The sequence below is a fragment of the Anomaloglossus baeobatrachus genome, chromosome 5 (assembly GCF_048569485.1).
Source record: "Anomaloglossus baeobatrachus isolate aAnoBae1 chromosome 5, aAnoBae1.hap1, whole genome shotgun sequence".
In the NCBI taxonomy this organism is placed as follows: Eukaryota; Metazoa; Chordata; class Amphibia; order Anura; family Aromobatidae; genus Anomaloglossus; species Anomaloglossus baeobatrachus.
In genome coordinates this window covers 478,810,763-478,822,462 of record NC_134357.1, presented here as the reverse complement: position 1 = coordinate 478,822,462, position 11,700 = coordinate 478,810,763, and the positions used below count along the sequence as shown (strand labels likewise).

Below are 11,700 nucleotides of genomic sequence, written 5' to 3'. Positions count from 1 at the left end.
CCTGCATCAGCCACTGCAATCTCCCCATCAGCCGCTCCACCGCCCCTGCATAAGCCGCTGCACTCTCCCCATCAGCCGCTCCACCGCCCCTGCATCAGCCGCCGCACTCTCCCCATCAGCCACTGCACTCTCCCCATCAGCCGCTCCACCGTCCCTGCATCAGCCGCTGCACTCTCCCCATCAGCCACTGCACTCTCCCCATCAGCCGCTCCACCGCCCCTGCATCAGCCACCGCACTCTCCCCATCAGCCGCTCCACCACCCCTGCATCTGCCGCCGCACTCTCCCCATCAGCCACTGCACTCTCCCCATCAGCCGCTCCACCGCCCCTGCATCAGCCACTGCACTCTCCCCATCAGCCGCTGCACTCTCCCCATCAGCCACTGCACTCTCCCCATCAGCCGCTCCACCGCCCCTGCATCAGCCGCCGCACTCTCCCCATCAGCCACTGCACTCTCCCCATCAGCCGCTCCACCGCCCCTGCATCAGCCACTGCACTCTCCCCATCAGCCACTGCACTCTCCCCATCAGCCGCTCCACCGCCCCTGCATCAGCCACTGCACTCTCCCCATCAGCCGCTGCACTCTCCCCATCAGCCGCTGCACTCTCCCCATCAGCCGCTCCACCGCCCCTGCATCAGCCGCCGCACTCTCCCCATCAGCCACTGCACTCTCCCCATCAGCCGCTCCACCGCCCCTGCATCTGCCGCCGCACTCTCCCCATCAGCCACCGCTCTCTCCCCATCTGCCGCTGCGCCCCTGCATCTGCCACCTCACTCCCCCATCAGCCTCTGCCCCCTCCCTGATCTGCTGCCTGCTCTCTCCCACCCCCTTAATCCTCTGCCCCCTTCCTCCCTCCCGGATCTGCTGCAATCCTGCTGCCTAGATCCATTCTGTAAGGTAGCTATCCCCAATCTCACCTCCCACTCCCCTTCCACCCTTCCCCTCGCCCCCCCCTTCCTCCGCCGCTCCTGCATCCGTTGTGCCCTCACCCATCCTCCGCCGCTCCTCCATCCGCCACGCCCTCTCCCATCCATCCGCCGCGCCCTCTCCCATCCTCCGCCGCGCCCCCTCTCCCATCCTCCGCTGCTCCTGCATCCGTTGCGCCCTCTTCTATCCTCGATCCATCTTTTTTCCATCCCACCTAGTCCCCCCCTCTTTCTGCAGCACATCCGTGCGTTCGTCCTAATTTTTTTTATGTCAACTAAGAAAAAAATACAAATAAACTTAGTTTAGGGCCAGAAAAATTATACTGTAGTAATCGTCAACTACAGTATTTTTTACTGAATATTGTAAGGGTCAGCCCAGTGCCACACATGAGAGCGATGCACAAGTCTCACACCGCATCATCCGGCATGGTCGCTCTCTTCCAGACAGGAGTGTGCAGCTGTGCCGCGTGATGCGTTGCGAGATTTGTGCATTGCTCTCACGTGTGGCACTTGCCTTAGTGTCAGTTGCAGGCGCTCATATATATATATACAGTTAGGTCCAGAAATATTTGGACAGTGCCACAATTTTCGCGAGTTGGGCTCTGCATGCCACCACATTGGATTTGAAATGAAACCTCTACAACAGAATTCAAGTGCAGATTGTAACGTTTAATTTGAAGGTTAGAACAAAAATATCTGATAGAAATTGTAGGAATTGTACACATTTCTTTACAAACACTCCACATTTTAGGAGGTCAAAAGTAATTGGACAAATAAACCAAACCCAAACAAAATATTTTTATTTTCAATATTTTGTTGCGAATCCTTTGAAGGCAATCACTGTCTTAAGCCTGGAACCCATGGACATCACCAAACGCTGGGTTTCCTCCTTCTTAATGCTTTGCCAGGCCTTTACAGCCGCAGCCTTCAGGTCTTGCTTGTTTGTGGGTCTTTCCGTCTTAAGTCTGGATTTGAGCAAGTGAAATGCATGCTCAATTGGATTAAGATCTGGTGATTGACTTGGTCATTGCAGAATGTTCCACTTTTTTGCACTCATGAACTCCTGGGTAGCTTTGGCTGTATGCTTGGGGTCATTGTCCATCTGTACTATGAAGCGCCGTCCGATCAACTTTGCGGCATTTGGCTGAATCTGGGCTGAAAGTATATCCCGGTACACTTCAGAATTCATCCGGCTACTCTTGTCTGCTGTTATGTCATCAATAAACACAAGTGACCCAGTGCCATTGAAAGCCATGCATGCCCATGCCATCACGTTGCCTCCACCATGTTTTACAGAGAATGTGGTGTGCCTTGGATCATGTGCCGTTCCCTTTCTTCTCCAAACTTTTTTCTTCCCATCATTCTGGTACAGGTTGATCTTTGTCTCATCTGTCCATAGAATACTTTTCCAGAACTGAGCTGGCTTCATGAGGTGTTTTTCAGCAAATTTAACTCTGGCCTGTCTATTTTTGGAATTGATGAATGGTTTGCATCTAGATGTGAACCCTTTGTATTTACTTTCATGGAGTCTTCTCTTTACAGTTGACTTAGAGACAGATACACGATGTTGATGTTGTGAATGGGTTCTTCTTCACCAAAGAAAGTATGCGGCGATCATCCACCACTGTTGTCATCCGTGGACGCCCAGGCCTTTTTGAGTTCCCAAGCTCACCAGTCAATTCCTTTTTTCTCAGAATGTACCCGACTGTTGATTTTGCTACTCCAAGCATGTCTGCTATCTCTCTGATGGATTTTTTCTTTTTTTTCAGCCTCAGGATGTTCTGCTTCACCTCAATTGAGAGTTCCTTAGACCGCATGTTGTCTGGTCACAGCAACAGCTTCCAAATGCAAAACCACACACCTGTAATCAACCCCAGACCTTTTAACTACTTCATTGATTACAGGTTAACGAGGGAGATGCCTTCAGAGTTAATTGCAGCCCTTAGAGTCCCTTGTCCAATTACTTTTGTTCCCTTGAAAAAGAGGAGGCTATGCATTACAGAGCTATGATTCCTAAACCCTTTCTCCGATTTGGATGTGAAAACTCTCATATTGCAGCTGGGAGTGTGCACTTTCAGCCCATATTATATATATAATTGTATTTCTGAACATGTTTTTGTAAACAGCTAAAATAACAAAACTTGTGTCACTGTCCAAATATTTCTGGCCCTAACTGTATATATATATATATATATATATTTTATATTTATTTTCTTTTTTTCTTCGGCGCTCTATTGGGAGACCCAGACGATTGGGGTGTATAGCTACTGCCTCCGGAGGCCACACAAAGCATTACACTAAAAAGTGTAAGGCCCCTCCCCTTCTGGCTATACACCCCCAGTGGGATCACTGGCTCACCAGTTTTCTGCTTTGTGCGAAGGAGGTCAGACATCCACGCATAGCTCCACTGTTTAGTCAGCAGTAGCTGCTGACTATATCGGATGGAAGAAAAGAGGGCCCATATAGGGCCCCCAGCATGCTCCCTTCTCACCCCGCTTGTGGTTTGTAAGGTTGAGGTACCCATTGCTGGTACGGCGGCTGGAGCCCACATGCTGTTTTCCTTCCACATCCCCCTGAGGGGCTCTGAGGAAGTGGGATCTTACCGGCCCCAAAGCCCTGAGGCCGGGCTCCATCCACAGACCCATTGAACCTGCTGGATACAGAGCTGGGTACCGTTCAGGGACATGGCCCTGCACCATTCAGGTACTCTGTGTCCCCGTACACACAGGCACAGCACACTCCAGGCTTGCTGGGTGTGCTAGTGCGCCGGGGACAGTAAAGGGTTACAGTCACTGCAGCCTAGCTGAGTGACTTTATGTATGGGGAACTACCGCGCCGGACGCTCCGGGAGCGGCGGCGCGGCTGGGACTTGTAGTGCGCCGGGCACTTAGCGCCGACCGCGCTTTTACGGCGGCGGCGCTTATAAATCCAGTCCCCGGCTTTTGCGGCCTAGCTCCGCTTCGTTCCCGCCCCCACCCTGTCAATCAGGGTAGGGGAGAGACGCTGTACAATCAGCAGCGCCGAGGGCTGGAGCCTTATTTACATGCTCCAGCCCTCTCACTGGACACTGTGGGACGCCGGTTTCCCGCTCTGACTTGGGGGCACGCCCACGGCCCGCCCCTACTCACACGAGCTGGAGAAGGACGCCGGCAGCCATTCCTGCAGTCCGAGCTGAGAGATCGGACTCTGGGCAACCAGGCACAGGACTAGGGCGACCACACACCCGCTTATAGGCGGGCGGTAAGCGGCACCTGAAGTGCTGACCCCACTAAATACCGCAGTTGTCCATTTGTATTTTTATGCTTATACTGCATAGGTCGCTATTTTTGGCTATATGCCCTCTTAGATGGCGACACATCAGCAGCAGGAAAGCAGGGGTGCTAAGGCACAGGCTTTCTATGCTGCTTGTATTGCATGTACTGAAGTGTTCATGTGTATCTATGCTTGTATGCTATACACTGCACTGGCACTGTACGGTCGCTAGTCTGGGCTATTTTCGCCTAGAATGACTAGACTACAGCAGCAGAAAAGCAGGGGTGCTGAGGCACAGGTTTTTTTCTATGCTGCTTGTATTGCAGGGGTTGCAGTGTTCATTTGTACTTATGCTTGTATGCTATACATTGCACTGTATGGTCGATATTCTGGGCTATATTCCCCTAGATGGCTAGTCTACAGCAGCAGAAAAGCAGGGGTGCCAAGGCACAGGCTTTCTATGCTGCTTGTATTGCATGTGCTGCAGTGTTCATTGTACTTTATGCTTGTATGCTATACATTGCATTGTACGGTCGCCATTCTTGGCTCTATGTCCTAGATGGCTAGTCGGCAGCAGCATATAAGCAACACAGGCTTTCGATGCTGTTTTTACTGCATGTGACACTGTTCCACGGCACTGAACCCCATTGTGTGCAATGCTCCCCTGGAGCACTTGGTCAGCCGGGGTCTCTACTAGACGTGGCCAAAGGAACCACCTGTCAACCCTGTCCAAGGACAGGGATGGAGTTGCATTGGGATAGAGACTTGCAGTCCGGACAGGCCATGGGCAAATCATTGCTCCCTGGCCACCCTCATTGGGAATAAAATCGGTTCCCCGGGGGGGGTCCCAGGAGGCTCTCTGTATGATGAGGCAGACGTAGCTCATCAGGACTTTGATCCTGACAACGCTCTCAATCCGGATACACCGGATGGTGACGCCATAAGGAATGATCCTATAGCGTCCATCAATGGAATGTTGGATCTTTCTCCCTCAGCTCCCCCAGCGGAGGAGTCAGCTTCACAGCAGGAGAAGTCCCATTTCAGTAGCTCAAACGTATATTGAGTTTTTTTCTGGCCACGCTGACTTCAGAGAAGCAGTCCAGGAACACCACGCTTACCAGATAAGCGTTTTCTCCAAACGTATTAAGGATACACGTTATCCTTTTCCCCCTGACGTGGTCAAGCGCGGGACCCAGGGTCCAAAGGTGGATTCTCCAATCTCCAGGCTTGCGGCTAGAGCTATAGTTGCAGTGGAGATGGGACTTCACTTAAAGATGCCACTGTCTATGAGGCTATCGGCGTGTCGGTTGCTCCGGCATTTACAGCCGTATGGGCACCCTAAGCTTTTCAGCTGTTCTTGCACAGCTGGTCTTGAGCATATGTACATTTGTGCCGCAGGGGCGTCCGTATCCTCGCAATGTCTGCATTGCGACTTACCCTATTAATGCTGTCCTGGAAGGACAGTCGAGGTTTCGGTCCTTCCCAAGCTCGGGCAGGTCCCAATTGTCCTCGTCCAAAAGAGCTGAAAAGCCTCAGAGGGGCTCAGTTTCCGGGGGCTCAATCACGCCCAAGGAAGGCAGCCGGAGGAACCGCTACCAAGGCGGTCTCCTCATGACTCTCAGCTCTCTCATCTCTCCGCATCCGCGGTTGATGGCAGACTCGCTCGCCTTTGGCGACATTTAGCTGCCACAGGTCACAGACCGGTGGGTGAGGGACATTGTGCCCACGTGCACAGGACAGAGTTCTGTTCTCGTCCTCCGACTCGATTCTTCAGAACGTTCCCACCTCCCCACCGAGCCGATGCTCTTCTGCAGGCAGAAAGAGTGGTAATCCCTGTTCCTCTTCAGGAACAAGACACGGTTTTCCTCCAATCTGGTTGTGGTGCCAAAAAAGGATGGCTCTTTCCGTTCCGTTCTGGACCTAAAACTGCTCAACAAGCACGTGGAGGCCAGGCGGTTCCGGATGAAACCCTCCGCTCCGTCATTGCCTCAATGTCTCAAGGATATTTCCTAGCATCAATAGACATCAAAGATGCTTATCTCCACGTGCCGATTGCTACAGAGCACCAATGTTTTCTACGTTTCGTGATGGGAGACGACCATCTTCAGTTCGTAGCTCTGCCATTCGGTCTGGCGACAACCCCACGGGTGTTCACCAAGGTCATGGCGGCAGTGGTAGCAGTCTTGCACTCACAGGGACACTCTGTGATCCCTTACTTGGACGATCTACTTGTCAAGGCACCCTCTCAAGAGGCATGCCAATTCAGCCTGAATGTTGCGCTGGAGACTCTCCAGACGTTCGGGTGGATCATCGACTTCTCAAAGTCAAACCTGTCACCGACCCAATCACTAACGTCTCTTGGTATGGAGTTTCATACTCTCTCAGCGATAGTGAAGCTTCCGCTGGACAAGCAGCGGTCACTACAGACTGGGGTGCAGACTCTCCGTCAAGGTCAGTCGCACTCCTTAAGACGCCTCATGCACTTCCTCGGGAAGATGGTGGCGGCAATGGAGGCGGTTCCGTTTGCGCAGTTTCATCTGCGTCCTCTTATTGGGACATTCTCCGCCAATGGGACGGGAAGTCAACATCCCTGAACAGGAAAGTCTCCTTTTCACAGAAGGACTCTCTGCAATGGTGGCTTCTTCCCACCTCATTATCACAGGGAAGATCCTTCCTACCACCGTCTTGGGCGGTAGTCACGACAGGCGCGAGTCTGTCAGGGTGGGGAGCAGTTATTTCTCCACCACAGGGCTCAGGGTACGTGGACTCAGCAGGAGTCCACCCTTCAGATCCATGTTCTGGAAATCAGAGCAGTGTATCTTGCCCTACTAGCCTTCCAGCAGTGGCTGGAAGGAAAGCAGATCCGAATTCAGTCGGACAACGCCACAGCGGTGGCATACATCAATCACCAAGGAGGGACACGCAGTCGGCATGCCTTCCAGGAAGTCCGGCGGATTCTGACGTGGGTGGAAGCCACGGCCTCCACCGTATCCGCAGTTCACATCCCCGGCGTAGAAAACTGGGAAGCAGACTTCCTCAGCCGCCAGGGCATGGACGCAGGGGAATGGTCCCTTCGCCCGGACGTGTTTCAGGAAATCTGTAGCCGCTGGGGAAGGCCGGACGTCGACCTAATGGCGTCCAGGCACAACAACAAGGTCCCAACCTTCATAGCACGGTCTCGCGATCACAGAACTCTGGCGGCAGACGCCTTAGTGCAAGATTGGTCGCAGTTCCGGCTCCCTTATGTGTTTCCACCTCTGGCACTCTTGCAGAGTGCTACGCAAGATCAGATCCGACTGCAGCCGCGTCATACTCGTCGCCCCAGACTGGCCAAGGAGGGAGTGGTATCCGGATCTGTGGCATCTCACGGTCGGCCAACCGTCGGCACTACCAGACCGACCAGACTTACTGTCCCAAGGGCCGTTTTTCCATCGGAATTCTGCGGCCCTGAACCTGACTGTGTGGCCATTGAGTCCTGGATCCTAGGGTCTTCAGGATTATCCCAAGGGGTCGTTGCCACCATGAGACAGGCTAGGAAGCCCACGTCCGCTAAGATCTACCACAGAACGTGGAGGATATTCTTATCCTGGTGCTCTGCTCAGGGAGTGTCTCCCTGGCCTTTTGCATTGCCTACCTTTTTTTCTTTCCTGCAATCTGGGTTAGAAAAAGGTTTGTCGCTCGGCTCCCTTAAAGGGCAAGTCTCGGCGCTATCCGTCTTTTTTTCAAAGGCGTCTAGCACGACTTCCTAAGGTGCGCACGTTCCTGCAGGGGGTTTGTCATATTGTACCCCCGTACAAGCGGCCGTTAGATCCATGGGATCTGAACAGGGTACTAGTTGCCCTCCAGAAGCCGCCCTTCGAGCCTCTGAGGGAGGTTTCACTTTCTAGACTATCACAGAAAGTGGCTTTTCTGGTAGCGATCACATCTCTTCGGAGAGTGTCTGAGCTAGCAGCGCTGTCATCCAAGGCTCCTTTCCTGGTCTTCCACCAGGACAAGGTAGTGCTGCGCCCCATTCAGGAGTTTCTCCCGAAGGTGGTATCCTCTTTTCATCTTAATCAGGATATCTCTTTGCCTTCGTTTTGTCCTCATGCAGTTCATCAGTATGAGAAGGATTTACATTTGTTAAGATCTGGTGAGAGCACTCAGAATCTACATTCCCGCACGGCGCCCTTGCGCCGTTCGGATGCACTCTTTGTCCTTGTCGCTGGTAAGCGCAAAGGGTCGCAGGCTTCTAAGGCCACCCTGGCTCGATGGATCAAAGAACCAATTCTTGAAGCCTACCGTTCTGCTGGGCGTCCGGTTCCATCAGGGCTGAAGGCCCATTCTACCAGAGCCGTGGGTGCATCCTGGGCATTACGACACCAGGCTACGGCTCAACAGGTGTGCCAGGCAGCTACCTGGTCGAGTCTGCACACTTTCACCAAACATTATCAGGTGCATACCTATGCTTCGGCGGACGCCAGCCTAGGTAGAAGAGTCCTGCAGGCGGCAGTTGCCTCCCCGTAGGGGAGGGCTGTCTTGCAGCTCTAACATGAGGTATTTCTTTACCCACCCAGGGACAGCTTTTGGACGTCCCAATCGTCTGGGTCTCCCAATAGAGCGCCGAAGAAGAAGGGAATTTTGTTACTTACCGTAAATTCCTTTTCTTCTAGCTCTTATTGGGAGACCCAGCACCCGCCCTGTTGTCCTTCGGGATTTTTGGGTTTTTTTCGGGTACACATGTTGTTCATGTTGAACGGTTTTTCAGTTCTCCGATGTTACTCGGAGTGAATTTGTTTAACCAAGTTATTGGCTTTCCTCCTTCTTGCTTTTGCACTAAAACTGGTGAGCCAGTGATCCCACTGGGGGTGTATAGCCAGAAGGGGAGGGGCCTTACACTTTTTAGTGTAATGCTTTGTGTGGCCTCCGGAGGCAGTAGCTATACACCCCAATCGTCTGGGTCTCCCAATAAGAGCTAGAAGAAAAGGAATTTACGGTAAGTAACAAAATTCCCTTCTTTACTGACGTCTGTATTTTTTATTTTGCCAAACTAATATTTCTTTGTATTGGAGGGGGTCTAGTTTCCAACATGGGGTCACATGTGGGGGAGCTTAACTGTTTGGGCACATCAGGGGGATCTCCAAACGCAACATGGTGCGGCTAACGATTCCAGCTAATTTTCCATTTAAAAAGTCAAATGACGCTCCTTCCCTCTGGAGCTCTGCCGTGCGCCCAAACAGTGGTTTTCTGCCACATATGAGGTATCAGCATACTCAGAACAAATTGCCCAACAAATTTTGCGGTCCATTTTATCCTGATACCCCTGTAAAAATTAAAAAATTGAGCCTAAAATAACATTTTTGTGGAAAAAAAAGTACTTTTTTGTTTTTATGCCTCAATGTATGAAGCACCTGAGGGTTCAAAGTGCTCATTACCCATGTAGATTTATGCCATGGGGGTCTAGTTTCCAAAATGAGGTCACTTGTGGGGGAGCTCAATTGTTTAGGCACCTCAGGGGGTCTCCATACGCAACATGGCGTACGCTAATTCCAACCAATTTTGCTGTGAAATGGCGCTCCTTCTCTTCTGAGCCCCGCCGTGTGCCCAGACAATTACTTTCCACCACATATGAGGTATCTGTGTACTCAGGAGAAATTGCACAATACATTTTATGGTGCATTTTTTCCTGATACCCTTGTGGAAAAAGAAGCTACCTGGTTGAAATAACAATTTCATGGTAAAAAAAAATATATATATTTTCACGGCTGAACATTCTAAACGTTTGTGAAGCCTCCAGGGGTACAAAGTGTTCATAAAACATCTAGATAAATTCAATGAGGGGTCTAGTTTCCAAAATGGGGTCACTTGTGGGGGAGCTCCATTGTTTAGGCACCTCAGGGGGTCTCCAAACACAACATGGCATCCACTAACGATTCCAGACAATTTTGCGTTTGAAAAGCCAAATGTCGCTCCTTGCCTTCCGAGCCCTGCTGTGCGCCCAAACATTTGATTTCCAGCACATAAGAGGTATCTGTGTACTTAGGAGAAAATGCACAATACATTTTATGTTGCAATTTTTCCTGATACCCTTGTGAAAAAAAAGCTACCTGGTTGAAGTAACAATTTCGTGGTAATTTTTTTTTTTTTTATTTTCACGGCTCAAAGTTATTAACTTTTGTGAAGCCCCTAGGAGGTTCAAAGTGCTCAATAAACATCTAGATAAATTCCATGAGGGGTCTAGTTTCCAGAATGGGGTCACTTGTGGGGGAGCTCCATTGTTTAGGCACCGCAGGGGGTCTCCAAACGCAACATCGCGTCTGCTAATTATTCCAGACAATTTCACTTGCAAAAATTCAAATGATGCTCCTTCTCTTCCGAGCCTTGCCGTGCACCCAAACAGTTGATTTCCCCCACATGAGATATCGGTGTACTCAGGAGAAAATGCACAACACATTTTATGATGCATTTTTCCTGATACCCTTGTGAAAATGCTAAATTTTATGGCTAAAGTAACATTTTTGTGTAAAAAAGTAAAATTTTCATTTTTTCCTTCCACATTGCTTTGGTTGCTGTAAAGCTCCTAAAGGGTTAATAAACTTTTTGGATGTAGTTTTGAGCAGTGTGAGGGGTGCAGATTTTAGAATGGGGTCACTTTTGAGTATTTTCTGTCACCTATGCCTCTCAAAGTCACTCCAAATGTGATGTGGTACCTAAAAAATTTTTTTTGTAAATTTTGTTGGAAAAATGAAAAATTGCTGATGAACTTTGAACCCTTCTAACTTCCTAACGGAAAAAAAAATTGTTTCTAAAATTGCGCTGGTATAAAGTAGACAAGTGGGAAATGTTATATAGTAACTATTTTGTGTGACATATCTCACAGATTTATGGGCATAAAATTTAAAATTTTGAAAATTGCGAAATTTTCTACATTTTCGCCAAATTTCCACACTTTTCACAAATAAACGCAAAAAATATCGGCCTAAATTTACCATTGACATGAAGTACAATATGTCACGAAAAAACAATCTCAGAATCGTCAGGATCCGTTGAAGCGTTCCAGAGTTATAACCTGTCAAAGTGACACTGGTCAGAAATGTAAAAAAATGGCCGGGTCTTTAAGGTGAAAACAGGCTGGGGGCTGAAGGGGTTAAATGGGTTTCAGGTCAATTCCTAATGTTTTTCTGATATTTTTCATTTCTTGTGTCTTTGAACATAACTGCATGCTGTCAGTGAATAGAAACATCCCAGAGGCTCAGTTGTAGTACTTTGACTAAAATTCATCATTAGCGCAGGAAAACTGACTTAAAACACTTTGAAAAGTTGCAAACTTTTTGAATTTTGAAGCATTCCCGCCAAAATGGGAGGAGCTAGGGAGGAACCGTTATGGGGTTTGGCTAGACCCACTTGGAAAATTCAGTAATAGTGCTGGTATTCCTCGACTCAAGTAGCATTTTTGTGTAGGCCATTGAGAAGATGCGCCAAATTAATTACCGTAAGTGTTGTACGCCTTGTTAATAAATTTGACGCATCTTACTCCAGCGA

At 49.8% G+C, this 11,700-nt stretch overlaps 1 protein-coding gene across 1 annotated transcript in view; it reads left to right on the top strand.

Moving 5' to 3' along the window:
• ABCA5 (ATP binding cassette subfamily A member 5) overlaps positions 1-11,700 on the top strand; it is a 279,957-nt gene that overhangs the window by 92,408 nt on the left and 175,849 nt on the right. The window lies entirely within an intron of this gene.